The 27,675-nt window shown below is 35.1% G+C and overlaps 3 long non-coding RNA genes across 10 annotated transcripts in view; 1 reads left to right on the plus strand and 2 right to left on the minus strand.

Moving 5' to 3' along the window:
- Positions 1-6,455, minus strand: part of LOC131156254 (uncharacterized) — a 14,289-nt gene extending 7,834 nt beyond the window's left edge. The window contains exon 1 of the long non-coding RNA XR_009136939.1: positions 4,485-6,455. This is a non-coding gene — a long non-coding RNA (uncharacterized LOC131156254). The remainder of the gene's footprint in view (positions 1-4,484) is intronic.
- Positions 1-20,364, plus strand: part of LOC131156253 (uncharacterized) — a 28,204-nt gene extending 7,840 nt beyond the window's left edge. The window contains exon 2 of the long non-coding RNA XR_009136938.1: positions 20,019-20,364. This is a non-coding gene — a long non-coding RNA (uncharacterized LOC131156253). The remainder of the gene's footprint in view (positions 1-20,018) is intronic.
- Positions 9,499-19,155, minus strand: LOC131156255 (uncharacterized). Of its 8 annotated transcripts, XR_009136947.1 has the most exons (11): positions 18,996-19,137; positions 18,282-18,406; positions 18,100-18,159; positions 16,834-16,901; positions 12,667-12,877; positions 12,313-12,572; positions 12,022-12,228; positions 11,859-11,945; positions 11,662-11,763; positions 11,129-11,556; positions 9,499-9,742 (listed from the first exon to the last, which is right to left on the minus strand). It is a non-coding gene; the product is annotated as an uncharacterized LOC131156255 (long non-coding RNA). The 8 variants fall into 8 exon arrangements; XR_009136944.1 differs by having other exon boundaries at positions 11,859-12,228; positions 18,996-19,129; XR_009136942.1 differs by having other exon boundaries at positions 11,859-12,228; positions 12,697-12,877; positions 18,996-19,107.
- Positions 20,365-27,675: the final 7,311 nt, after the last annotated feature.

Here is a 27,675-nt window from a genome sequence, read left to right on the forward strand (position 1 = left end):
TTCCACTATCTCCCCTTTTTTGCCAACTCGGCCACCTCCGCCTCCACTGCTCTTAGGCACCTCCTCCTTTTCTTCTTCTTCTTCCCACAAAGATTGCATGTGCGTGTGCATGTGTGCGTCTGGTGTGTGTGTGTGTGTGTTTTGTGTTTGTGTGTGACAGTGTGCCTATATGTGTGTGTCGTAGTGTGCGTGGGTGTGTGTGGGTGCGTGCAAAAATATTTGTGGCCAGATATTCATATATATGCACTATCCATTATAATTGATACCATATGAATTCTCTGGCTCTGTCTGGCAACTGAGGAATGAAATGAATTTTTGTGTCCTAAACTGAGGTGAGATTTTAGATATAATGAGTGTTGTCAAATGAGTATGCTTTTGTGTCTAAATTCTAGCATTATGTCCGGATTAGTGTCCTTCAAATGACGTGTTTGCCCTGTAATAAGGATTTGGAGGGTTGCTTTTCAAAGCTTTTCTAATCATAAGGGCTAAAACTAATCCCTTGGCATACCCCACCTCCCGCTTTGGAATTGATGGAGACACTTCGTTTTCTTTGCAAAAAGTTTTTTCTTTTTCTTGTTTAACATACAAAAAGTGTGGGCACAAGCACACGCATACAACTCGTACGGCTACAAATAGGGGGTATTACAAAGTGCCCCAGGTGGGGTCATCATATCATCACCAAAATATGTCACTGGTTCAAGATTTGTTTGTTGATCCATTTTTCAAACGCATGCTTCATAATTAAAAATTCTAGTCTTAAAAATGTTTTATTATTCATATGGACTCTATAATGGATAAGCTTAAAAGATGCAGTTTATCATTTGGTGAAAAGCTTCTAAAAAATTTGATTATAAACTCCAGTAATGCGATTTGTAATTTCATACCTTATGATAGGTAAGTTATACGATGATGTTCAAACTTCCAATTCACACTAAAAGAACCCAAGAAGCCCATCGCTCCATTTATCACTACAAAAAATGTTATTAAGTATTAATAGCAACCTAAAAATCATCATTAAAATGTACTTTTAGGGTGACGGTTTTCTAATGGCATCACTAAACTTCGTTACCAACGAACATTTTCCTGCTCTAATGATGACGTCAATATATTAGTAACGATTTTTTAGTTATTAGTAACGAAATCTATTGGCCACTAATAGTCTACTTATATATGTGTGTGTGTGTGTGTGTGTGTGCGTGCTCAAGTTTGAATGTTGATAAATTAATAATGTGTGCATGACGAAGTGTTATATATTATTTTTGTGATGTTGGAGAGCTTGTATTTATTGAGAATATATTGTCGTCTTAACAAATCCCTTTTTCCATTGAAAATAAAGATTGTTGTGAGAAGTATATGGATGATAGCTTTTAAACTTTTGAAATTTTAAATAAAATTGAAGTTTGAGATGTTAGACACAACATTTTATTGGACGTCTTATGTCTAAATTAATTGCAATTGTATAATGACTAATGCTCAACTGATTTATGAATTTCATTGATATAATTGAATATGATATTTAATATGACTAGTAATGATGTAAACCCTGGGTTTGTTAAAATCAATGAAGCCATATTAAATTATCAACATTCAAACTTGAGCACCCAACAAATTTTTAATAGAACTCTAGACAATATAACAACTAGAGAAATTCAGAGTAAATGGGTGAATATTTTCTTTCTCGTAATGTTATGTTAAGTTTCCCCTCCCTCTGAAAAACTATTTGTTTTCAACGTAAATCTTAGAGTTTCTTTTTCCTGATAGTTTGGAGAATAAAACTATGTATATTGGTGAATTGTCCCCAGAATTCTTTTTTTAGAATGCCCAATTTTGTATGGGCATGATTCTAACCTCATGTTCCTAGATAAAAAATGCCCAAAAACTATACATTAAGAATAAAACCAGTACTAAACTTCAAATTTTTGAACTTGAAATTCGATATGTTGTTTTTGGGTAAATTATTGAATTATTACAGCATTTTTGACCCATCCATTTATGAATAGGAGCAAGAAGTTTTTAAATTATAACTGTGTGAACTTTAAATCTTTGAAAATTTAGATGAAATGTCCGAATGCTATCTTTTTATGGATGGATTATGTTATATCAATGGTAAATGACTACTAAAATACATGTTTATGTTGAACGTCAACTGCATGACTGATGCAATATATTGTGAATTGCATGCTGGTAGCGGATTTAGGTTGTTGCATGCTTGAAATGTTTTATTTTGTGAAAACAACCATGTTTCAGGTACAGGTTTTATGAGAAATTGTTCAATTTACAAACGGCATGCTGCCAAAATTTTATTAAATTTTTTCAAAAAAAAAACATGTCAAAGATAATTATGATAAAAGAATGTTAATTTTTTGTTTTAAATGATTATGAAAGTTAAACGAAAAGTCTTCCATTAAGCCATTTGCCAATCTTAAAAAAAAATTGTTGTTAAAAAAAACAAAGCTGGCATATCATTGTTCTTTCAACTATGGATAACGTTACATGTGCCACCACCAGGGATCTTCTGCTTGAGACGAGTTTAAAAGTGTTTACGTGCGTGATTTGATGCTGCAGTGTATATATTTATGCGTACATCATTCACCTTCATTTTCAATGTATTCTTTAGGATAGAAATTATGACAGTGTACTCTCTATATTTTTCCGCTGATTTATACTAAGCGTCAGCTCTTTATTATGCCTCTCCATTTGTAGACTATTTTTATTTTATGATTCTTAATTTGTAGGGTTCGCAGCTGTTATAACATCAGCGCAATGTCATACATGCACTTAGTCGCCAGATTCAACTGTTGATTATTTCTTTATAATTTTTAGTGTTATGTAAAACAAAATGGAATTTTATATTTTAAATGGAATTTGTATAAATCTATTTGTTTATTTGAATTTTGAATTTTTTTTAAAAAAATTTGTTATCCTCAACAGATGTTTATCTTTATTTTAATTGAATTTGTTTTGAATTTGAAATTTTGAATAATTTATGAATTTTGTAGTAAATTAGTTTCAGGTTTGTATGCAAAAATTAATTACAACAGTTTTTCACATGAACTCATGATTAAAAAATTAGTATTAAAAAAATTTAAAACTTTTTAATTATTATGGAAGGATTAAATTTGTACTAATAGTAGGGTATAGTGAAGGATTAAAATTCATCATCACTAATAGTAGGCTGTTAGTGCCGATTTAAATCCTTCACCAATATGTACATTAGTGGCGAATTTAAATCTTCACAAACTTAACTATTAGTGCGAATGTGTATTCGTCGCTCATACCCTACTATTACTGACGATTTTTAATCCTTCCCTATACCCTACTATTAGTGACGAATTTGAAGGCAGACCCCGATGTAGAAGTTATGTGACGGTTTAAGGGTTTCAGTGAGGTTTTTAATCGTCACTAATACTGTATTATTGTGAACAATTAAAATTCCTCACTAATAATTATTAGTAATGGCATATATAGAAACTAATTTAAAACCGTTACTAATACACATCACTTCGTTACTAAACTAATTAGTGACGAATTTATAATATAGTGAGAGGAATTTGATCCTTCACGAAGACCCCTGAGGTGTGTGTCGTTTTTTGTATGATAACAAAACTTTGAAGAGAAGAAATATTAGAGGTGAAGAGGAAGTAAGGAGGACCATTTCTCGGGAGGGCACCGATGGAAGGGCCCAGGAGGGCAAAGGAAGGAAAAATTGGTCGTAGTGAAACTTTGAACGAGTGCTGATGGAGAATAGGTGGAGAGCCATGGGTACAAGCGCATTAGCGAGATAGATGCGGGCGCCACGGTGGGCAGCGGGCAGGCAGACAGAAACAAAGAGAGAGAGAGAGAGAGAGAGAGAGAGCAGGAGAGAGAGAGAGAGAGAGAGAGAGAGAGAAAGGCCACAATAGGTGGTAGGGCCACAGGGTACGCTCATTATCGATAGATAAGCCTGTCCTAACACTTGGCAAGTTGCCTTTATACATAACGATAAAGAAGAGAGAGAGCGAGAGAGAGAGAGAGATAGATAGAGAGAGATCCTTTTAACATATTAATTAAAAATATTTTTTCCTTATACCCTTTAAAAAAACTATGCGTAATGGAGAAAACAGTTTGTAGGCCGAGGAGGCAACTCACTTATTATTGCATGCTATGCATGCCAAACATTTGTGTGGTTGCATGTATATATAGTGTCAGCATCTCCACACGTTTCCATCAATGTATGGCATAAAATCCCAACATGTGTGTGTTGTGTGTGTTGTGTGGTGAGAGAGAGAAGAGAGAGGAGAGATAGAGAGAGAGAGGAGAGAGATGGAGAGAGAGCGGAGAGAGGTTTTAATATAAACCCCCAAAAGGTCGTGGTTTTCCAGCTAAATCCCTTATCAAGCCTCTCTTTAGAGCATTTGGATTTTGAAAATGGAGTCAAAAAGCTATAATAGGATGGTCCATACATGTGTTTATAATGGTGAGCTGTTAATCATAGTCACTCATACTCATCTTCTGCAATATAATAATGCTCGCCAACTCAAAGCATCAACATATGGAGAAAAGGTTGAGAAAATAGTAAGGGAAAGTATTGAAAATGAAGAGAAGGAGAAGGATGGAGCAAGAGCAATGCAGGGAAGAATGGACTTAGAGGAGGTGAAAAGTCTATTGCCGCCTTTGTCGCCACTTCCATTTCTACCACCATTGCAAAGATCCGAGCTCCCACTCTTACGTTACTTCCCCCATCCCCCTCCTCTTACCCCATCACCTCCCCCACCATAGTTTCTCACATTTCCCTATGTTATGGTAGTTGTTTTACCTTCTAAAACTCTAGTTGGTTGCTATTATTGTTGCTATGTTGTTATTTCTATGTGTTTGTTACCTTGTGTTATGTCTTTTCCGAATGAAACCTTAGTATTGTGTGTTTGTTACCTTGTGTTATGTCTTTTCCGAATGAAACCTTAGTATTGTAGAAAATAAGGGTTATGCTTAGTTTAGCCTTCAAAATAAATTTCCTTATATAATCTAATATTATCCCATTTTATTATTATTTAAAGTTTAAGATTTATCAAATGATACGTACGTATTTTTTATAGGCACATAATTTTATTTGGACATCATATGGCAAAATCAAATATTGATATGAGTTGTCTTGATTTTTAATATTTTTTTTTTCAAAAAAAGAGTTTCAAGGGTCTCAATTCATTTTTCATTTTCCTCAAAAATATTTAAAAATTATGTTTTTAGGGGAGTTAGCAAAATTAACAAGTTTGTGCCATCGGAGGTCGTCCCTATCGCTTGTAGGGGACCTTGTGTTATCCCTCTACTCTCACCTCCACGGGCGTTCTTTTACCTCCTATCTTAATGGGATGTTCAAAGGCAAATATTGGTAGGTATTCTCTCATTGGGCATATTTTCCTTTTGATTCCATACCCCTTATCGCTCTTTTCCTCCCATTTCTTCATAAATAAAATTGAAAAAAGGGGTTCATTCACTATGTGCATGCATTACATCTCCACCTTCTTAAATATGAACTTCACATCCATAATAATAAAATCCTCAAATTTCATCTTCAAGCTCTTGTCTTCCTAGCATGTCACCTGTAGCACACACACAAGTCCATCGGATTCAAAACTCCAAATTCACACGAAACATAAAAACATGCACAGTTCACAAAAACATCAAACCCAAACCACAAAACTTAACCCACTTTCATTTCATGAGCCATTAAAACAAGTCACAAGCAACTCAACGTCCCCAGTTAAGACTCAATTGAACATTAACTTCTTGAATAGTGCTTAATTGAACCTAAACTCCTCATTAAATTAAACCTAACCCTATGAGATTATGATGGAATGTCCTTATATAAATCATTGATGTAGCATATGAATCAGGGCTCCTTTCAAATTTTTTGAATGCGGTTTGTGTAGCACCCCACATGGGACCCACTTATGTGGGGACATGCCAACAAATTTTGACATCCCAAATTCATGATCCCCACTAATTCCCTAAAACATTATTCTATTATCACAAAAATGAAAGACGATTTAATCTTGTAGAAAAAATAAAGGACATATGAATTAAGGTAATTAGCATCGCTATCTGCCCTGCAAAGCAAACAACAAAAAAGGAAAAAAAAAAAAAAAAAAAACTCATGTATACCACTGGCAGTTGCTTTAGCTAAGATTTTGATTCCTAGAAGAAAACTCATACGAAGTAGAGAAGGATTGTTTTCATCAATAAAATTATTTTATACAAATTTATTTACTACATGTAATAGTATGCCATTTAGTGAATTCAGAGATGGATAAAGTGTCATTAAGTTTAATAAAAAAAATGAGACCAAATTTGGAAATTCTCATTTAGTAGGGATGTAATATACTTAGCTCGATTTGATTTTAGGCTAAACCAAGAACTGAACCAAACACGTCAATTTTTCAAAGTAGCAAACTGAGACTGAACCAAGCCAACACCATTGATTTTTCACATTCAACTAAACAGTTTGGTTCAGTTTTTAATGAAATCAAACCCAGTTTTTGATTCTTTTATTTATGTGCAATCAAAATTTTGTAACTTCGACTAAGCCCATTTCTAATGCATAAAACAAGTAATCCAGCTAAGGCCACTAACAAGCAAGCCCACAAGGGTGTTTAAGAAGAGCAGGTAGGTTCTTTAGGGAAAAGGCTTTTATAAGAAAACTTGGGAAGCAAATTTGTCTTGCATTTTTTATGTGGGATGAATGTCTCCCAACCATTTCCTACTCCTCTTCTTCTCTCTTTAGTCCCCAACTTTAACTTTCCAATTCCCATATCCCACATTGGAAGATTGAAGTCTTCCTTAGTCTTCTTGCTTTCGACATAATGTTGAAAATTAAACTTGACTGGAGATGGCCGGCAGCCCACCTCTGTTGAATTTAAGCTGGAGTCGGTAGCAATCTCACCAAAACCTCACCACCCAGCCCACCATTGTTGATTATAATCTTCACTTATCGTTAGATGCTTTTCTATAAGTAGATGTGTGTGTGTGTGTGTGTGTGTAATGTAATACGTGGTATACAGAGAGTGAATAACCAGTGAGAGATTTTGTATTGAGATTTTCCTCTGTAATTTATTTCCAGTTTACTATTGAAATTAGTTGTTTTGAAATTGAGTGCAATCCTCACTGAGTTTCAATCATAACTAGTTATTGAGTGAGTCCCCTTGGAATTTTCCAAACAAAAGCAAATAGTGGGGAAATTCAATTTTTTTCCCAGATTTGAAGTTACTCTAAATCAAAACTTAAGCCAACTATTGTGAAACTCGCGTCGAGACAAGTTCAACGGTGAAAACCGTTCTTCAAATGAAGTGCAGGAGCCCCAATACGCGCTCTCACGCGCTGACAGATGAAACAATACCTTCCACACGAGCTGCATGTGTCGACGAGGTTATTGACCGCCGACGTTGCGCCCCTCACATGCCCGCGTGCGTCTTCTTCGCCTGGCTAGTGAGATCCGAACCAGACACACGGAAACCCGATTCACAACTCAGCCTAGAAACCTGGCTCTAGACCCGCGATTATGATCCGACCTAGCAGACTGACCCACATCCAGTCGCCGACAAGCCTCAAGCCCAAAAAATGCCACATGGCTCAAATGGCGTTTATTGACACCGTCTTTCGGCCGTTAAGTCAAACAAGTTCACAACTTTTCTTTTAGCTAGTTTAGTGTCATTTTGACTGGTTCCATGCAACCCAAACTGGTTTACAAGGTTTTTTTTTTACCTTTTGAATACATTGGTGGCATCAAATTTGCCACAATCAATCTCTATCACTCTGTTTTTTTTATATATTCAATCCGATGGCGAAAAGTACTACACAAGAGGTGATTCCAAAGCTGACACAGGAGAATTATGATAAGTGGTCTATTCAAATAAAAGCCCTACTAGGTGCTCAGGATGTCATGGACATCATTGAAGATGGGTATAGAGAAGCCCCATCAAAACAAGATGAAGCAACTATGTCTAACGCTCAAAGAACGATCTTGCGAGTTGATCAAAAGAAGGATTGCAAGGTGAAGTCCATAATCTACTAAGGCCTTGATAAAGTCACATTTAAAATCATTGCCTTCGCCAAGACATCCAAAGAAGTTTGGAGCTCTCTCCATTGAACACACAAAGGTGCAGACAAAGTAAAGAAGATTCGTCTTCAAACATTGCGAGGTGATTTTGAATCCTTAAGAATGAAATATACTAAATCTATTGCTGATTACTATACACGAGTTATGGTAGTATCAAATCAATTGAGAAGAAATTGAGAGACTCTCAATGACGAGAGAATTTTTGAGAAAATTTTTTCGATCTTTGGATCCAAAATTTGATTATATAGTTGTGACCATGGAAGAAACAAAAGATCTTGAAACCATGTTCGTAGAAGAACTTGTGGGCACACTCCAAGCCTATGAGCAAAAATTCAATAGAAGAAGTGAAGATAAAGCACTAGAGCAAACCCTCCAGATGAAGTTATCCCTCACTATAGATAGATACGACAAAGGGGGGACGTCATAGCAAGGAAGAGGACGAGGTTGTGGATCTCATGGAAGAAATTTTAGAAATTTTGAATATAGAGAAGGCGGCAGAGGCGAAAGAGATCCCACTAGAGAATGACGCAATCAACAGAAGTATGTCCCACAAGGTAGAGGACAAGGAAGAAGAGGGGGATACACACTACAAAAAATGAGGTTATTAGTGAGAGATCAAAACCGTCACTATTAATCAAAAAACCGTTACTAATAGTATTAGTGACAATTTTATAAGTATTAGTGACGGTTTTAAAATAGTCACCATAACTGCCATTGCTAATAATTATTAGTGACAAATTTTAAAAGCGTCGCTAATACTAGAGTATTAGTGACTGATTATTATCATCACTGAAATCCTAATACCGTCTTTATAAATTATACATTGGTTCGGTTTAAATTCATCATTAATAGTACACTTATAGTGACGGATTTGGAAATTATCACTGAAAGTTTAGTTTTAGTGAAGGTTTGAAAACTGTCACAAATAGTGGAGTAGTAGTGACGAATTTAAACCTTCACTAATACTTGGGCTTTAGTGACGGTTTCGAAATTTGTCACTAATAATGTACTATTAGTGCAAATTTTAAATTCATGACTACTACTTTATTAGTACTGACAATTTTTAAATTCGTCACTATTTGTCTATTATTAGTGAAGGTTTTAAAATCGTCACTAATAGTAGAGTAGTAGTGACAAATTTAGAATCTTCACTAATACTTTGGTTTTAGTGACGGTTTTGAAATTCATCACTATTATTGTACTATTCGTGAAGGTTTTGAAACCTTCACTAATACTCTACTAGTAGTGACGGTTTTTAAATTCGTCACTATTAGTCTACTATTATATTTTTTAAAAAATAATTAATTCTCGTATAAATCTGTAATTACATTTTCCTATACATAACATTAAACCACAATTACTAAAAAATTCATATATCATTTAAATTCATAAATAATCCAAAATTCATATTTAAATACATTATACAAATTTAAATTCAAATATAGAAATTCCATCTGTTTGGATAAAAAAATACAAAAAAAAAAAAAAAAATTCAATTGTAGCATGTCATTAAGAAAATTCTCGAGACACAGGACAACACTCGAATTATATAGTTTCAAATCGAAGGAGTTAACTAAAAAATTAAACAATCAAGAGAAGTTACAAAAGCTTTAAATGCAGGGCGATGAGCGACCATCTTATACATATAGCAACCTGAAAAATAAGAAACAAATTAAACCGAAAACTCAAATAATTGTAACTATCATAGATACACCACAGAAACACATACCAAGTGACCAAATATCAGATTTGAAGCCATGTAGAATATTTGCAAGCAGTTCAGGACACATGCATGTTTTACTAGCATACAATATAATAAGTTCTTAAACATTAGTTTATTAGAGATGAAGTTCAAAAGTAAAACAATCAAACAATATGTTAGAATAAGAGGTGTATAGCAAGTATGTCATTACAAGCATGCAACATTCTATAAAGAAATTTCACTCATCCTTTCAAAAACAGTTTTATCAAAATCATTTCTGATTTCATTTTTTAGAAAGGTTTAACAAAATTTCTGCAGCATACCGACTGTAATTTAAACAATTTCCCAAAAATATTTTACCTGAAAAGGAGTTCATATATATAGAAGGGCATGCGAGAATCCTAGATTCACTACTAGCATGCAATACACAAATCTACATCACCCATGCAAATGACATTTATACTACCAGTATCAACTTAATCTAGTATATTCACAAGATTTTCAATGAACACGCAATAGTTGTGACTAGCATGCAATATAATAAGTTCTCAAGCATCAGTTCATCGGAGATGAAGTTCAAATTTTTTTTTAAAAAAAGAATATGTTCGAATAAGAAGTGTATAGCAAGTATTTCATTTTAAGCATGCAACATTCTATAAATGAATTTCACTCATCCTTTCAAAAATAGTTTTAGTAAAATTATTTCTAATTTCATTTTTGAGAAAGGTTCAACAAAATTTTGGCAGCATGCTGAAAGTAATTTGAACAATTTCTAAAAAATATTTGACCTGAAAAGGAATTCATATATATATATATATATATATATATATATATATATATATATATATATACAGAAGGGCATGCAAGAATCCTAGATTCACTACCAGCATGCAATACACAAATCTGCATCACCCATGCAAATGACATTTATACTGCTAGTATCAACTCAATCCAGTATACTCACAAGATATTCAATGAACACGTAATAGTTGTGACTAGGATGCAATAAATAAAATAATAGTCTATTTCAATGTGTTATCTTCTTCACATGCATAAGGTTGTAAACTGTATATCGTAAGTTTGCTTGGATTTCAAACTTTTGAAGCAACAAATATAAGGAGGTTCAAAAAGACTTAAATTTTTCAAATATTGATTTGCATTGCTAGTATTTTGAGCTTCACCTTTCACTCATAGGCTCATACTTTCCAAGACCCACATAAATGCTAATTATACCAAGTAATATTAAATTCAGAATACAGAATGTACTGATTTCATATTATTACTACGAAACCCCATAATGGCAAATATGTTGCAAACTCAAACAACCTTTTACATACCTTCTAATGAGAGGAGGAGCCACCTACATCATCCGGACAAGATTGGTGCATCACTTGTTTGAGCTGCGCTTGCCTGTTCATAAGGAACTCCAGCTTGGCTTCAAAGTTAAACACCTTCTCTTTTAGTTGTTGGTTCTCTAGGCCATCGCTAGAAACCGTATCTTTCAATTGCTGATTCTCCATTTCTATCATCTGTATACGGTGAACCATCTGATTCGCTCGATACTCAGCATCTCGACGCGCTCATTCAAACTTAGCACAAGATGCCACACTCGTAGAAGATGATGTTGTTGGGGTGATGTATCCACTCCCAAGACCTTTAACCCAGCCCCCCGCTCGTTCCCCAAGCACCTAAGTGGAGATCTCGTAATCCGTCAATGGTTGACTCCCTTTTGGAAAGGTACCGGTGCATCCCTCAGCTTGAGCATCTTCTCATATTTTCATTCATGAAAATGATAAAAATGAAGAAATAAAAATACAACATCAAATTTTTGAAAAAAAAAATAACGAACTAAATAATATATTTGACTTACATGTATGCCCTGCGCACCCTGGCACCACTCCCTCGATCGCCTTTGGTGTCTTCTCTTATAAATATCTAGAATTGGCTCCTCTACGTCGGTCACAAGATCACGCTACATTATCATATAAACATCATTAATATTAATTCAGCAGTGTAAACATAAATAACACTCGTCAGGTAATGGTCAAATAGTTTTATAGCAATTACCATTCAATGATTGATGAAAAACCTCAACCCACCACAATGCATCATAGGGAGTTCGTTGCGGTTCTCATCATTTTTTTCACATATACTCTACAAAAAATATGTAATGACTCTTTATTAGCCACATCAATATGAAAAGGTAGTTATAATAATACAAACACATCACCTGATAGTGTGGGTCGCGGAAATGGACACACTCCACCTCCCAAACCTCTTGGGATATCTTATCGTATGGGTGCGCTTCTCCCTGATCACCCATTGTCCTAAAATGTTCGCGCATTTTCGCGCGATAGGTCTTAAATTTGCTGCAGAGCTGTATGTAAACCACCCTTTTTACATGGTCGACATGGAGAATGTCCATATCAAATTCCTCCTGCATATGAAATACAGTTAGAATATTAGACAGTTATTTGGCTAGTATATTAAAAGTAAACAAAAAAAGTTTGGAATTACTTACCAATATGCATCTATACAGGACCACGCGATGAGCCTCTGTCACTTGCGGCCAACTGAATATAGTGAGTGGAGCATATTGTTGGCATATAATGCCGAGCTCCCAAGTCCAAGCTTTGTACCAAATTCTACCACACAGGGCCATGAAGCATGGAGGAATGTCGATCTGTATCCGCTTCCCAGTCCTGTATAGGTGTTTTTGTAACTCGACGTTGTTTTCTACACCATGACCTGACCTCATTGTCTGTACTATAGAGGTCGATGCTAAAAGAAAAGTTAACAAACAAAATCTGAATTCATACACATGAACAACCATCAATAGTTTAATTTATCCTAACTCAATTACTCGTAACCTTACCGACGTTGCTCACTATGGTGTGCAACTCACCCCGGGTTTGATCCCTAGGTGATGGATCCATGTTTGTCTAAGGTCCGAAGGGCTCAGATGGTGATGGTGCACATGAGGACCAACATCCTCCGCCAGTCCCAAGGATGTCGGAACATCCGCCGGCGACGATGTAGTAGAAAGTCTGAACTGAAGTCGGCCTCGGTGATCTCCTAGCCCATGTCTGCAAAATATTACACAAGTAAATATAAGAAGATTGGATATTATATGGATAAATAATAAATATATTTTCAGTAGAATACACATGTCAAATACATGATGACAACATAACATGCGTACCTAAGCCTATACGTTCTCAATATCGACGTCATCCTCACTTTCTAGAGTGTCTTCCTCTTCACTGTAGTACACGACCATAATTTCATCTTCCCTATCAGTTTCATCTTCGTTGATGAAGTCAACATGTACAGATTGTTCAATTCTAATGTCAGCAGTCCCTATGTGTTCTACTGTAGCACCAACTTTATTCAATGGTATACGATCGGCTCCTTCCTCAATAACATTGAAAGCAGATTGTGTTTCTGCACTAACAGATGACTGCTCTTCTTTGTAAGCCTCATCATTGACACTTTTCTCCCCATTTGCAACTTCTTTAATATCATACGAACTTCGAGAAGGAATTTTTTGGGCCACATGTCATTCACCCTTCAATTTCATGTCCTTAAGGTCAAACACTTATTCTGCCTACGTTGCTAGCACAAAAGGGTCATTTTGATACCATGTTTTGCTAAAATTAATACTAGTAAAGTAGGCATCCTTGTTTATCCCACTCTTTTTATTGCTAATGTCCCACCATGTACACTTGAATATGTGGACAAGTCTATTAGTTCCATACTGAAGCTCTATAATGTCATCCAAGACACCAAAGTAGTCAACTTCTTCATCTCCTTCTGTACCAAAGACCACAACCCCACAATTTTGGGTTCTTCTATGTAGTTCGAGAGATTTCGTATGAAATCATAAGCCATTGACAATACAATCGCTATAGCGGTTCATTCATTGATTAGGGCCACATACCAATGCATACAAATCTTTACTTGTCATTGGTTCTTTATTATAATAAATGAATTTCATCTATTAATTAGAAATAAGTTTAGATGTGTAAACCATCAGTATTGAAAATATACATAGCTTACAAATCACATAAAATTTGTTACTTATACGACTCACAAACCAATTGAGAAATTCCTTCTTATGTCTTTCGTTAATATTCCTTTCATTTTGGGCCAAAAGTTCAGCTTTATGTTCGCTATATGCAATTATATTGCATGTTAATGTCAACTAAGTATATATACATACATACATACATACACACACACACACACACACACACACACACACACATATATATATATACATACATACATACATACATACATACATATATATATATATATATATGCATATGTAAATATAATGCAAAGTAAGGAGTTTGGAACCATGTACTCAATATATGGAACAATTTTCTCACAATTATTGAGGACGTAAAAATGCGCCTTTCGTAGGTCGTCCATATTAAAGAAATCGTAAAATCATGCATCGAATGGCCGAACATTTCCTTGAAATATAGAGATGCTAGGTTCTTCATCTTCAGAATTAATAGCATGAATGTTTGCATATATATATATATATATATATATATATATATGCATATGTAAATACAATGCAAAGTAAGGGGTTTGGAACCATGTACTCAGTATATGGAACAATTTTCTCACAATTATTAAGGACGTAAAAATGCGCCTTTCATAGGTCGTCCATATCAATGAAATCGTAAATTCGTGCATCGAATGGCCTAACATTTTCTCGAAATATAAAGATGCTAGGTTCTTCATCTTCGACATTAATAGCATGAATGTCTGCATTTTGCTCATCACGAGTGAACCTTGTCTCAATATCATGTAGATACATTAAGCAAAATGCAAGACATTCACTACCAATGTATGCCTTAATGATTAAGCCTTCTGGTCGTGCCTTATTGCGCACATACCCCTTCAAAGTGGAGAAGAACCTGTGCATTTTACATAGCATTAGTGACTTCTACGCACAAAGAAAGTGAGGAAATCACGTGAACATTGTAGAAGGACTTTATAATTTACCTCTCAATAGGATACATCCAACGATATTACACCGGTCCTCCAATAATGGCCTCCCTTAGTAAATGTACGGCTAGGTAGACCATCACATCCAAGAATGATGGCGAAAATATTTTCTCCATCTTGCATAGTATGATCACGATGTCCTCCTCTAACCGTTCAAGTACGTTTATGCTCAATTTCTTGGACCACAACTATTAGAAGAAGATCCCTAACTCAATTAACACTAAGCAAACATCATCAGTCAAGTGTGCGCAAAGGAAAATAGGTAGAACCCATTGTAGAAGGACATGATAGTCATGACTTTTCATTCCTACAATCTTCCCTTCCTTCGTGCTTATGCATCAAACTATGTTTGATGCACATACTTCAGTGAACTTCGTTGATTTCAACCATTCGAAGAATTATTCTTCTCATCCTTCGAAAATGTGTAATAGGCTGATGGAATAAGAAGTTTGCCCCCATCACAAATCAAATGCAACTTAGTCTGTATTCCCATATCTTCCATATCCTAGCGAGCATTTGCGGTGCCCTTTGTCTTCCCATTTATATCCAGCAATGTACAAATGACATTCTCACAAATGTTCTTTTCAATGTGCATGACATCCAAGTTGTGGCGTAGTGGAAGATCTTTCCAGTATGGCAACCCGAAGAAGATGCTTCTCTTTGTCCAATTCAACTCCCACTTGGCACGTTTTCTTTTTCTACTGGTTGGTAGTTTCCCAAATTTCACATCTCCAACCAACTAGAATTGGTTTAATATCTCTTCCCCACTTAGTCGGTTTAGTTGTAACCTTCGTTTAGGTTTTCCATTAAAGCTTTTGATGCTACGAGTCCTCCAAGGATGTCCACATCATAGAAAACGATGATGATACATAAAGCATAACTTGCATCCATGCTTCAAGGATAAGGACCTAGCATCCTTATTACAGACTGGGCATGCTAAGTAACCTTTTGTGCTCCAACCTGATAGGTTGCCATAAGCGGGGAAATATATAATTATCCACAACACTGTAGCATGCATCTGAAATGTTGTCCTGGTTTCCTATTCAAATGTCTCCACTCCTTTTTCCCATAATTCTTTCAACTCGTCAATTAACGGACGCAGGTAAACATCAATATCATTACCAAGTGCTCTCGGTCTGGGAATAAGTAAAGACATATAAATGAAGGGTTCTTTTATACATCACCATGGCTGCATATTGTATGGCATCATCATAATTGGCCACATGCTATACGGGTTGTTCATGTTACTGAAAGGATTGAACCCATTTAGAACAAGGCCAAGCCTAATGTTGCAAGGATCACTAGCAACCACAGATGCATTTTCTTAAAATTAGCTCAAGCTTTGGAGTCCGCTAGATGGCTAAGGGTGTTTCCATCTTCAAGACATTTCTCTTGATGCAATCTCATATCTGCAGCAGTCTTTTTGCACATGTACAATCGTTGCAGACGCTGTATTAATGGACAATTTTGAAAAACTTTTTAGGGGATCATTTTACCCTTCTTCTGATTAGTTTTATACCTCGGTTCACCACATTCTGGGCACTCGTTCGCATTTTCATGTTCACCATAAAAAGTGCATTATCATACCAACATGGATGTATTGGAGTGTAACCGAGACCCAACTCACGCATGTATGTCTTTGTCTCATAAAAAGACTTTGAAAGTGTTTCACCATCAGGTAGTGCCGCCTTAATGAGGCTCAAATACATGTTGTGTAATGCCCCGAATGCTTAATCCTGGGTCCGGTGCGTTATACCTTATAAAATCCTAATAATCCATAAATCAAAACATATGCAGTGGAAAACATAAACATAATCTCCATAAATATAATACCAGAGTTTATTATTTCTATCTATAAATCCATATTATCCATTCATCCACCTATATTCACAAATCTACATACCTCCAAAACTCAATCCACAAAACTAGTATTCACAATCATTCTTTTCTCAACAGACTTAAAACATAAAACATAAGCTTAAACTTTATACAACCCATCAGTATTATCAAAATATACCTTTTCTCTTTATAATCCTTAAAATGCTATGAACCCTTAAGCTCTCTAAGCCCGACCTCGAGGATGTCCTGAAAAGGAAATATTCATATTCGGGTGAGACACACTCAGTAAGGGAAGAAACAATATATTAAAAATAGCATGTGGCTAACATGAGATTTAAAGATATCTTAATAACATTTGCAAAGTGTTATCATAATGCTAAAACCATTCTCTTAACCTAATCAATCACATGCGAAGATTAACCCACGAGATTACCCAAGGATAGAGTGATTACCCGCTCATACAAGTAGCACCCCTCTACTCTAATACTTAGGCAACCCTAGGGTCCGCTTCTGAAGCATACCAAGGCACTCACCTTACTCAGTAAGTCCTCAAGTATTAAATTGATCTCGTACTCACGCAATTCAAACAAAGGTTTTCCAGCGAAGGCTCCCAAAAATAAGGATATCTCCCCGCCCATACAAGTAGTTTCCCTCTTCTCTAACACGTTATGTAGCCTATTGCTACACTTGATACAACCAGGGCACTTGCCTTTCTTAGCAATCCCTCAGGTGAAGAGTTTGCCTCACCCAAACATAACATGTTCTACAAGTATAGATACTTCTAATATCATAATACATTATTCATTCTATCATTATTCAACCATTCACATCTATTCATGTTCATAGCTTTAACATTGCATTACATTTCACTTTAAATGACTCTTTCCTATTTTCATCGTTCACATTTTACATTTCATTCCATTGTCATTTCATTCTGTTTTCATTTCACTCATTCGTACTATAGCTGGTCTTTAGCTATCATCCGTTAGTCCACAAAGAAATGCGCTAGAATATGCTAACACAACTCCTTTTAGCTATCATCAATTAGTCCACATAGAAATGCACTAGAATCTACTAACACTGCTTTTTTCAACTGTTGTACATTTACATGGTTGCATTAACATACACAAGCAGCATGGTTCATATCATATTTCATTCTTATGCATTACTTACTTAGCCTGCATCTCATACATTTAACATATATTTGCACATACCTTACATGTGATCAACTTTTAATATTCATATACTGAAAATATGCCTTTCATTTCTTACATAATTATCCTAAAAATATTATTCACTTTCATTGGTTCATTTTCACATATACATAGCTAAATAAGCAGCCCTAAGCTCAAAAAACATAATTTACATAACTGGCATTTTATAACATAGTCCATTTTTATTTAATTCATAAAATAACTTGATTTAATATATAATTTCCCCTTACCTGACTTCTGAACTACGCCTATAGGATCCCTGAACCGATACCCACGACGTTCACTTGGACCTTGAATCAAAACCCTAGTTAGTCAGACATACCCTAAATAACCCATTATTTCAACAATTTATCAACTTTTAAACCTCAAATAAACATTCAAAACCCCCAAAACTAAGAAACCTAGCCTTTACCTTAACTTAGGAGCATTCCCCAAAAAGCCCAGTTTAAGAAACTGATTCGCTAAATGTGTAAAGAATCCTCCCTAGAACATCGTAGCGGCTTCTGTTCAGCGATTCGGGCTGAATTCGGGCCAGATCTGAAGAGAGAAGAGAGAGAAAATGACATTCTAGAGAGAGACATGAAGAAAACTTGTTTTCTTCGTGTGGAAGAAACCTTGGATCTTTTTATAGATGCTGCTACCACGTGGATTCGTCGACGAGACACGTGGGTTCATCGACAAACCACTGAAGAGACTTTGTCAGCAAGAAGATACATTCATCGACAAAATTCAGAGTTTAAAATGTACTCTCTCAGGATTCCTTTCTTGATGAGAAATAGAGTTCATCGACGATCTCTAGAAGGACACTCGTCGACAAAGACAGAATATTCGTTGACGAGACCTTCTATTCCTCCTTTAATTTCTTTCTTTTTTCCTTTATTATCCATTAATCCATTTCATTTTTTATACTTCCCAATTATTTTATAGTTTTAAATTCTAGGTCATTACATTCTCCCCTTTTTAAGAGATTTTGTCCTCGAAATTTTACTAACTAATCATTCTTTGACATTACTTGAATTCATTTGCTAACTACAACTATAAGAACTCAGCATATATATCATCATATAAATCATTCAATCATTCTTCATTAAATTAAATCATCATTATCTTAAATATAATCACATACCTACATCCCTGATGGAATCTCCTTCAGCTTGAAGTGTGTAGAGTCGAAGTGGAGCACCTCTCCCAATTGGTACCTGTTGTTTTCCCCAGTCATGGTTTTGAACAGATACCATAGGTAATGGTTCCCGAAAATTTTTCTTGATATGTTCTGGCTTGTCCTTATTTACACTTTGAATAGATTGCTTAATGGAGAACAGTAGGTGGTAGGGCCACTAGGTACAACTCATTATCATAGATATGCATGTCTAACACTTGTGTAGCTACATGTATACATAAACAAGAGAGTGATAGAGAGAGAGAGAGAGAGAGAGAGAGAGAGAGAGAGAGAGAGAGAGAGAGATAAAGAGAGAGAAAGGCACACAAAATAGGTGGTAGGGCCACAGGGTACAACTCATTATCATAGATATGCATGTCTATGCAGCTGCATGTATACAACATGTATACATAGACGAAAGAGAGAGAGAGAGAGAGAGAGAGAGAGAGAGAGAGAGAGAGAGAGAGAGAGAGAGAGAGAGAGAGAGAGAGATCCTTAAGTAACATATTAATTAAAATATTTTTCCTTATTTACCCTTTGAAACATATTGCTTAATGGAGAACAGTAGTTGGTAGGGCCTAGGAGACAACTCACTTACTATGGCTATGCATGCCAAACATTTGTAGGGTTGCATATATATGTGGTGTCGGCATCTCCACACATTTCCATCAATGTATGGCATAAACCCAACATGAGTGTGTGTGTGTGTGTGTGAGAGAGAGAGAGAGAGAGAGAGAGAAAGAGAGAGAGAGAGAGAGAGAGAGATTTATATAAACCCCAAAAGGTCATATTGATTTTCCAAGATAAATCCCTTATCAAGCTCTCTTTAGCAATTTGGATTTTAAAAATGGATTCAAAAAGCTATAATAGGATGGTCCATAAATGGGTTATAACGGTGAGCTTGGTAATCGTAGTCACTCATCTTCTGCAATATAATAATGCTCGCCAAGTCAAAGCATCAACATAATGGTGAAAAAGTTGAGAAAATAGAAAGGGAAAGTATTGAAAATGAAGAGAAGGAGAAGGACGGAGCAAGAGCAATGCAGGGAAGACTGGACTTAGAGGAGGTGAAAAGTCTACTGCCGCCTTTGTCGCCACTTCCATTTCTACCACCATTGCAAAGATCCGAGTTCCCACCCTTCCCTTACTTCCCCCATCCCCCTCCTCTTACCCCATCACCTCCCCCACCGTAGTTTCTCACATTTCCCATATGTTATGGGACTTGTTTTACCTTCTAAAACTCCAGTTGGTTGCTTTTATTATTGCTATGTTATTTCTATGTGTTTGTTACCTTGTGTTAATGCTTTTCCGAATGAAACCTTAGTATTGTAGAAAATAATGATTATGCTTAGTTTAGCCTTCAAAATAAACTTCCTTATATAATCTAATATTATCCCATTTTATTGTTTAAAGTTTAAGATTTATCAAATGATACGTACGTATTTTTTATAGGCACATAATTTTATTTGGACATCATATGGCAAAATCAAATATTGATATTAGTTGTCTTGTTTTTTAACATTTTTTTTTCAAAAAAAGAGTTTCAAAGGTCTCAATTCATTTTTCATTTTCCTCAAAAATATTAAAAAATTATGTTTTTAGGGGAGTTAGCAATTTTTAAAAAAATAAAAATTGCAAGAACAAGGTTGTGCCATCGGAGGTCTTCCCTATCGCTTGTAGGGGACCTTGTGCTATCCCTCTACTCTCACCTCCACAGACGTTCTTTTACCTCCAACCTTAATGGGTTGTTCAAGGGCAAATATTGGTAGGTATTCGCTCATTGGGCATATTTTCCTTTTGATTCCATAACCCTTATCACTCTTGTCGCGACGTCCCGGAGCGCGTGTGCCTCGGGGTGGCGAAAAAAAAAATGTTTATAATTTTTGGGAAAAAACTAGGAATATCGGAATTGCCACTAACCTTTTAGTGTGGTTAGAACACATGATTACAACCCCGTTAAGGGTAGAATGGGTCTATGTTACCAGAGTTGGGGTCGGAAGTTCGGTTACGCAAGGGGAAGGTACGAGCACCCCCTACGCGCCCGTTCTTACGAACGGTACCTAATTAATTTGGAATTATCCCTAACTTAATCTAATAAGTCTTTCAAATTACTCCTCTATTAGTGGATTTACAAATATACATGCAATATAAATAAATAATACAAAAATATACGTAATATATAAATTCCCTCAGAACTAAGGGTACGTGAAGCCCAAAAGCTCTCACCCTAACATTAAAATCATAGAGATAAAAATCAAGAAAATACTTAGGAAAGTACACTCCCAAATTTTGGAAATCTTATAGGATTCTTTTTTTATAGGAAAATACTAATATGGGAGGTTTTAATATATGGTAATAGGGTAATAAGCAACACATACCTACTAAAATATTACGAGTGTCAAAATAAGTAATAAGATACCATGATACTATATATATTAATATACTAGGGATACTATAAAAAGTAATACCTTATATATCAAAGACTAAAAATACCCTAATAGGTAATATTAAACGTCCTAAAGATGTCATATTAAGCAGTACCTTATATATTAATATTAAACGTCCTAAAGATGTCATATTAAGCAGTACCTTATATATTAATATTAAATGTCCTAAAGATGCCATATTAAGCAGTCCCTTCTCAATGTAAACGTAGTAATAATACCATATATATACCTAAAATACTATAATGAGTTACGTAAACTAAAATATCAATAAAAATATACATAAAAAAAAAAGAACAATACCATAATAACTACTATCATGTCAGCATACCAAATATATAACGTAATATATAATACTAAGAATACCATAATAATATCATATATATATATATATATACTCAAATACTAAAACACAAACAAATATCATAGTAATATAATATCATATTGATAATGAGGACCCTAACACAATGATAAACTGGAACCTTACATAGATATACAAAACTTGAATATTGCGCATTAAAAGTATGATAACAAAAAATTATTACATCCAAATATTAAACAATGGAAATCTTACCTACGTAATAAAAATAAAAATCCTACAATAATGAAAATAAACAAGTTAGCATTTATAAATATGGACATTAATTATTAAAAATCCTAAAACAGTCAATATAAGTAAATGTTAATACCAAACAAATACCAAAAGAAATTTAAATTTAAAAAAAAAAAAAGAGTGTGTATGTGTAATTACCTGCTGTGTACTTTAACGTGTGTGTTGTGTGTGTTTTGCAATGTGTGTTGTGTGTGTGTGCGGTGTGTGTTTTGCTGTGTGTGCTCGGTGTGTGTGCAGTGTGTGTTTGTGTGCTACTGTGTGCGTGAGTTAGTGTGTGTGCAGTGTGTGTTTTGTTGTGTGTGCTCTGTGTGTTTGCAGTGTGTGTGCAGTGTGTGTTGTGTGTGTGTGTGTGCGGTGTGTGTTTTGCTGTGTGTGTTGTGTGTGTGTGCAGTGTGTGTTTTGTGTGTGTGCAATGTATAGATGCAAGGAAGCTCACCAGATACTTACCAAGGTGAAGATGGTCGTAGAAGAAAGATGGGAGACACCGCGAGTTGCAGTGCCTCTGCGGGTTGCTGCTATTGGGCCAGCTGTGTTCCTCACCGGAGATACTGGAGGCTGGCCGAAGATCCTGGACTGTCTGGTGTGTGGCCGAAGGGAGGAGCGTGGTTCTACTGTGCTGCAACTGGTGTCAGCGGTGTGAAGAGCAGGTTCTACGAGTGGGCGGTGGTGACTAGCAACGAGAGATGGTGGCCGGATCTACGGCGTGGAGTTCAGATTCAGCAAGACTGGGCTGGTTCCGCTTGACGCCAGCTAGGATTGATGGGCTGTGGTCATTTGATATGGCAAAAGGAGCAACAGGAGAGTGGTGATGGCCGAAGTTGTGTCGCAAGGCTCACGGGGAGTTGGCAGGAGGGTGGAACAGGTGCTGAAGGTGGTGTGTTGAAGCCAAGATCGGAGCAGAGCCGAGGGAGAAGAGAGTTACAAAGGGAGTTGGGAGAGAAGACGCTGGCATAGAGGTTGGAGAAGAAGAAGAAGCAGACATTTTTTTTTTTTCTTGGCTTTGGCTGTGCGCTGCGCCCCCTCCTCTATGCCTGCGTTGTTGGCTTATTTATAAAAACACCAACCCTAAAAATCCTTCTTTTCTTTTCCTTTTTTTTTTATTCTTTTTATACTTTTATGGTAATAATAATAATAATAATAATAATAATAATAATAATAATTAGTAAATAAAGTAATAATACTAATATTAAAAGCAATAATTAATAATAATAATAATAATAATAGAAAAATAATAGAAATAATAATAAAGTAATAAAAATAATATATTAAAATAATAATAATAATAATAATAATAATAATAATAATAATAAATATATCCAAAATAATAATAGTAAAGTAATACTAATAATACTACTAGTAATAAATAATAATAAATAATACAAATAATTATAAGAAAGTAATAATAAAATAAAGATAAAAAATAATAAAATATAATAATAATAATAATAATAAAAATAAGGTAATAATAATAATAATAATATATTGAGAAGGGACCCTTTGTTCTATTTGGCTAGGGCAAAAATAGGGTGTCTACGGCTCTTTTCCTCCCATTTCTTCACAAATAAAATTGAAAAATGGGGTTCATTCACTATGTGCATGCATTACATCTCCCCCTTCTTAAATATGAACTTCACATCCATAATAATAAAATCCTTGAATTTCATTTTCAAGCTCTCGTCTTCCTAACATGTCACCCGCAGCACATACACAAGTCCATCAGATTCAATCTCTATCACTCTATTATTTTATATATTCAACCTGATGGTGAATGGTACAACACAAGCGGTGATTCCAAAGCTGACACGGGAGAACTATGACAATTGGTCTATTCAAATGAGAGTCTTACTAGGTGCTCAGGATGTCATGGGCATCGTTGAAGATGGGTACGGAGAAGCCCCATCAAAAGAAGATGAAGCAACTATGTCTGACGCTCAAAGAACGATCTTGTGAGCCGATCAAAAGAAAGATTGTAAGGCAAAATCCATAATCTACCAAGGCCATGATAAGGCCACGTTCGAAATCATTGCCTCCGCCAAGACATCCAAAGAAGTTTGGGATTCTCTCCATCAAACACACAAAGGTGCAGACAAAGTAAAGAAGATTCGTCTTCAAACATTGAGAGGTGATTTTGAATCCTTAAGAATGAAATCTATTGAATCTATTGTTGATTACTATACACGAGTAATGGTAGTATCAAATCAATTAAGAAGAAATGGAGAGACTCTCAATGATGAGAGAATTTGTGAGAAAATTTTGCGATCTTTGGATCCAAAATTTGATTATATAGTTGTGACCATGGAAGAAACAAAAGATCTGGAAACCATGTTTGTAGAAGAACTTGTGGGCTCACTACAAGCCTTTAAGTAAAAATTTAACAGAAGGAGTGAAGATAAAGCACTGGAGCAAGCCCTCCAAACAAAGTTGTCCCTCACTATATATAGATACGACAAAGGGGGGACGCCACAGCAAGGAATAGGACGAGGTTGAGGATCTCGTGGAAGAAATTTTGGAAATTTTGAATGCAGAGAAGGTAGCAGAGGCGAAAGAGGTCCCACAAGAGAAGGACGCAATCAACAGAACTATGTCTCACAAAGCAGAGGACAAGGAAGAAGAGGGGGATACACACTACAAAAAATGAGGTTATTAGTGAAGGATTAAAACCATTACTACTAATCAAAAAACCGTCACGAATAGTATTAGTTACGATTTTATAAGTATTAGTGGCAGTTTTAAAATAGTCGCCATAACTGTCGTTACTAATAATTAATAGTGAAGAATTTTAAAAGCGTCACTAATACAAGAGTATTAGTGACGGATTATCACCATCACTAAAATCCTAATACCATCTCTATAAATTATATATTGGCTCGCCTTAAATTTTTCATTAATAGTAGACTAATAGTGACGAATTTGGAAACTGTCACTGAAAGTTTAGTATTAGTGAAGGTTTAAAAACTGTCACTAATAGTGGAGTAGTAGTGGCAAATTTAAACCTTCACTAATACTTGGGCTTTAGTGACGGTTTCGAAATTTGTCACTACTACTGTACTATTAGTGAAGATTTTAAATTTATGACTACTACTCTACTAGTACTGATGGTTTTTAAATTCATCACTATTAGTCTACTTTTAGTGAGGGTTTTAAAACCGTCACTAATAGTAGAGTACTAGTGACAAATTTAGAATTTTCACTAATACTTTGGTTTTAGTAACGGTTTTGAAATTCGCCACAAGTATTGTACTATTCGTGAAGGTTTTGAAACCTTCACTAATACTCTACTAGTAGTGATAGTTTTTAAATTCGTCACTATTAGTCTACTATTAAATTTTTTTTAAAATAATTAATTCTCATATAAATCTGTAATTACATTTTCCTATATATAACATTAAACCACAATTACTAAAAAATTAATATATCATTTAAATTCATAAATAATCCAAATTCATATTCAAATACATTATACAAATTTAAATTCAAATATAGAAATTTCATCCGTTCGGATAAAAAAAAATACAAAAAGAAAAACTTAGAAGCTGCATCATATTGTAGAATGCCATTGTGCTGATGTCATCAAGAAAATTCCTGGGACACAGGACAACACTCGAATTATATAGTTTCAAATTGAAGGAGTTAACTAAAAAATGAAACAATCAAGAGAACTATTGACCTAATAGGTCACACCCAGTTTTGATCATGACAAATACTCTTGGTACTGATGATTGTACTAAGGTTTGCAAGCAGGTTCACCTTGTGCACGCTTTCGGACTAAAAGACATACCTTGATGGCATGCTGTGTTCATGCCAAAGAATGAAGAATTGTGTCTTATATTTGTATTTATTATTTCATTTTCTTCATTTTGAGATGTAATATTTATTATGGACTATACACCATGCGGCTTGTAATAATTTGCGTCATGCATGGTAGGTAGGTATGCTCATAATAGATCCTAATTGGACTCTAGGTACCTACATTTAGTACACTAATCCCCAACATCACTCTTTATATCAGGGGAATCAATTCAAGCTAAAAATGAACTTAATAGAAAATATTAAAGGGTTTGGGCGACCGAACAAGTTAATATGTTGACTTTGAGTTTAGGCACCCAAACCTGTTTTGAGCGTATCTTCCTCGAGCACTCAAACCTGTGTCAGAGCACTTTTCAACTACTCGGGCGATCGAATGATCACGTTCAAAATGGGCTTGGGCGACTAAATTGGTCAGTTCTGTTAACCGAACTTGGAACCGGGCACCTGAACAAACGAACAAAGCTACTGACTTTTGTTCAGCTGACCAACCATTTCTTTAGGGACCCAAACCATTAAAAATTGAATTTTTGATTGAATCAATTTCGGCACCCAAACCTCAGGTCGGGCACCCAAACCTCGCGGATTAAAATATTTTTTATTGATTTTTTAATGGGATAAACTGGATTAATTTTATTAATGGTTTTTAAAACAAATTTAATTATTCCCATTAAGTCCCCAACGGTCAAAAATTCTTCCTTGCCTATAAATACCTGTTCATTTGTCATAATTAACAAAAGATTAGCATTTTGATTAAGGCAAAAATTCTCTCAACTTCTAAAACCCTAGTTTAGCCTATACTACTCCAAAACACTCAAACACTCCATATTTCTTAATCTTTCAAGGGTTGTGAGTATTTATAAACTGATTGTGCTTAGTCTTACTACCTAATACTCTCATTTGGTGCATTGTTTGATTGATTTTATTTGATAGTATAGCCTTAAGTTCTTCCACCGATTTTACTTGATAAATCTTGTGTGGGAAGACTTAGAAGGTTATGGTTATTGCATTGTCATTGCAAGACATCTAAACCTATATTTTTGTGTGCAAAAATCCTTTTCAAAGGTTAGTTTTTCAGACAACTTCATTGTGTTTTGTATATTAAAATATTTTATTAAGCTTGTTTGAATCAACTTGCTTAGCATATTTGAAACTCTACTCTGATTTTGTATCATTCACGTGTTGTTTCAAATCTTGCTTTGATATACACTCTAGAACCTTCTGAATTTTCTAGTAAATATAGCCTTGTCATCTTTAGATTCAGGTTCACTGCACTCACTAGAAGTATTAGTAGATGTTTTTAATGTAGTCACCTTTTTCATCCTATTTTGCTCATTTAGCCTCTCATTAATAGCTAACTCATAGGTGATAAGTGATCTTATCAATTCATCTAATGACATAGCGTTAAGGTCTCTACCCTCAGCTATGGTCGTAGCCTTTGCTTCCTAAAGAGGATGCAAACCCCTAAGGACTTTCCTAATCATCTCATACATAAGATAGCTCTTACCTAATGCATGCAGTGAATTAATGATGTGTGTTAATCTAGTGTACATGCTTTGAATGGACTCACCGTTGCATCCTAAATGCTTCATACTCATTGGCCAACATATCAATTCTACTATCTTTTACATCTCTAGTACCCTTATATGTGACCTATAACTTATCCCATATCTCCTTAATAGATGAATAGGCCATAACTCTATTAAATTCATTAACATCAAGACCATAATATAGATTATTCATGGCAGTAGCATTTAAACTAATAGCTTTCGTATCATCATTAGTG

This window comes from Malania oleifera, chromosome 5, assembly GCF_029873635.1.
Source record: "Malania oleifera isolate guangnan ecotype guangnan chromosome 5, ASM2987363v1, whole genome shotgun sequence".
In the NCBI taxonomy this organism is placed as follows: Eukaryota; Viridiplantae; Streptophyta; class Magnoliopsida; order Santalales; family Ximeniaceae; genus Malania; species Malania oleifera.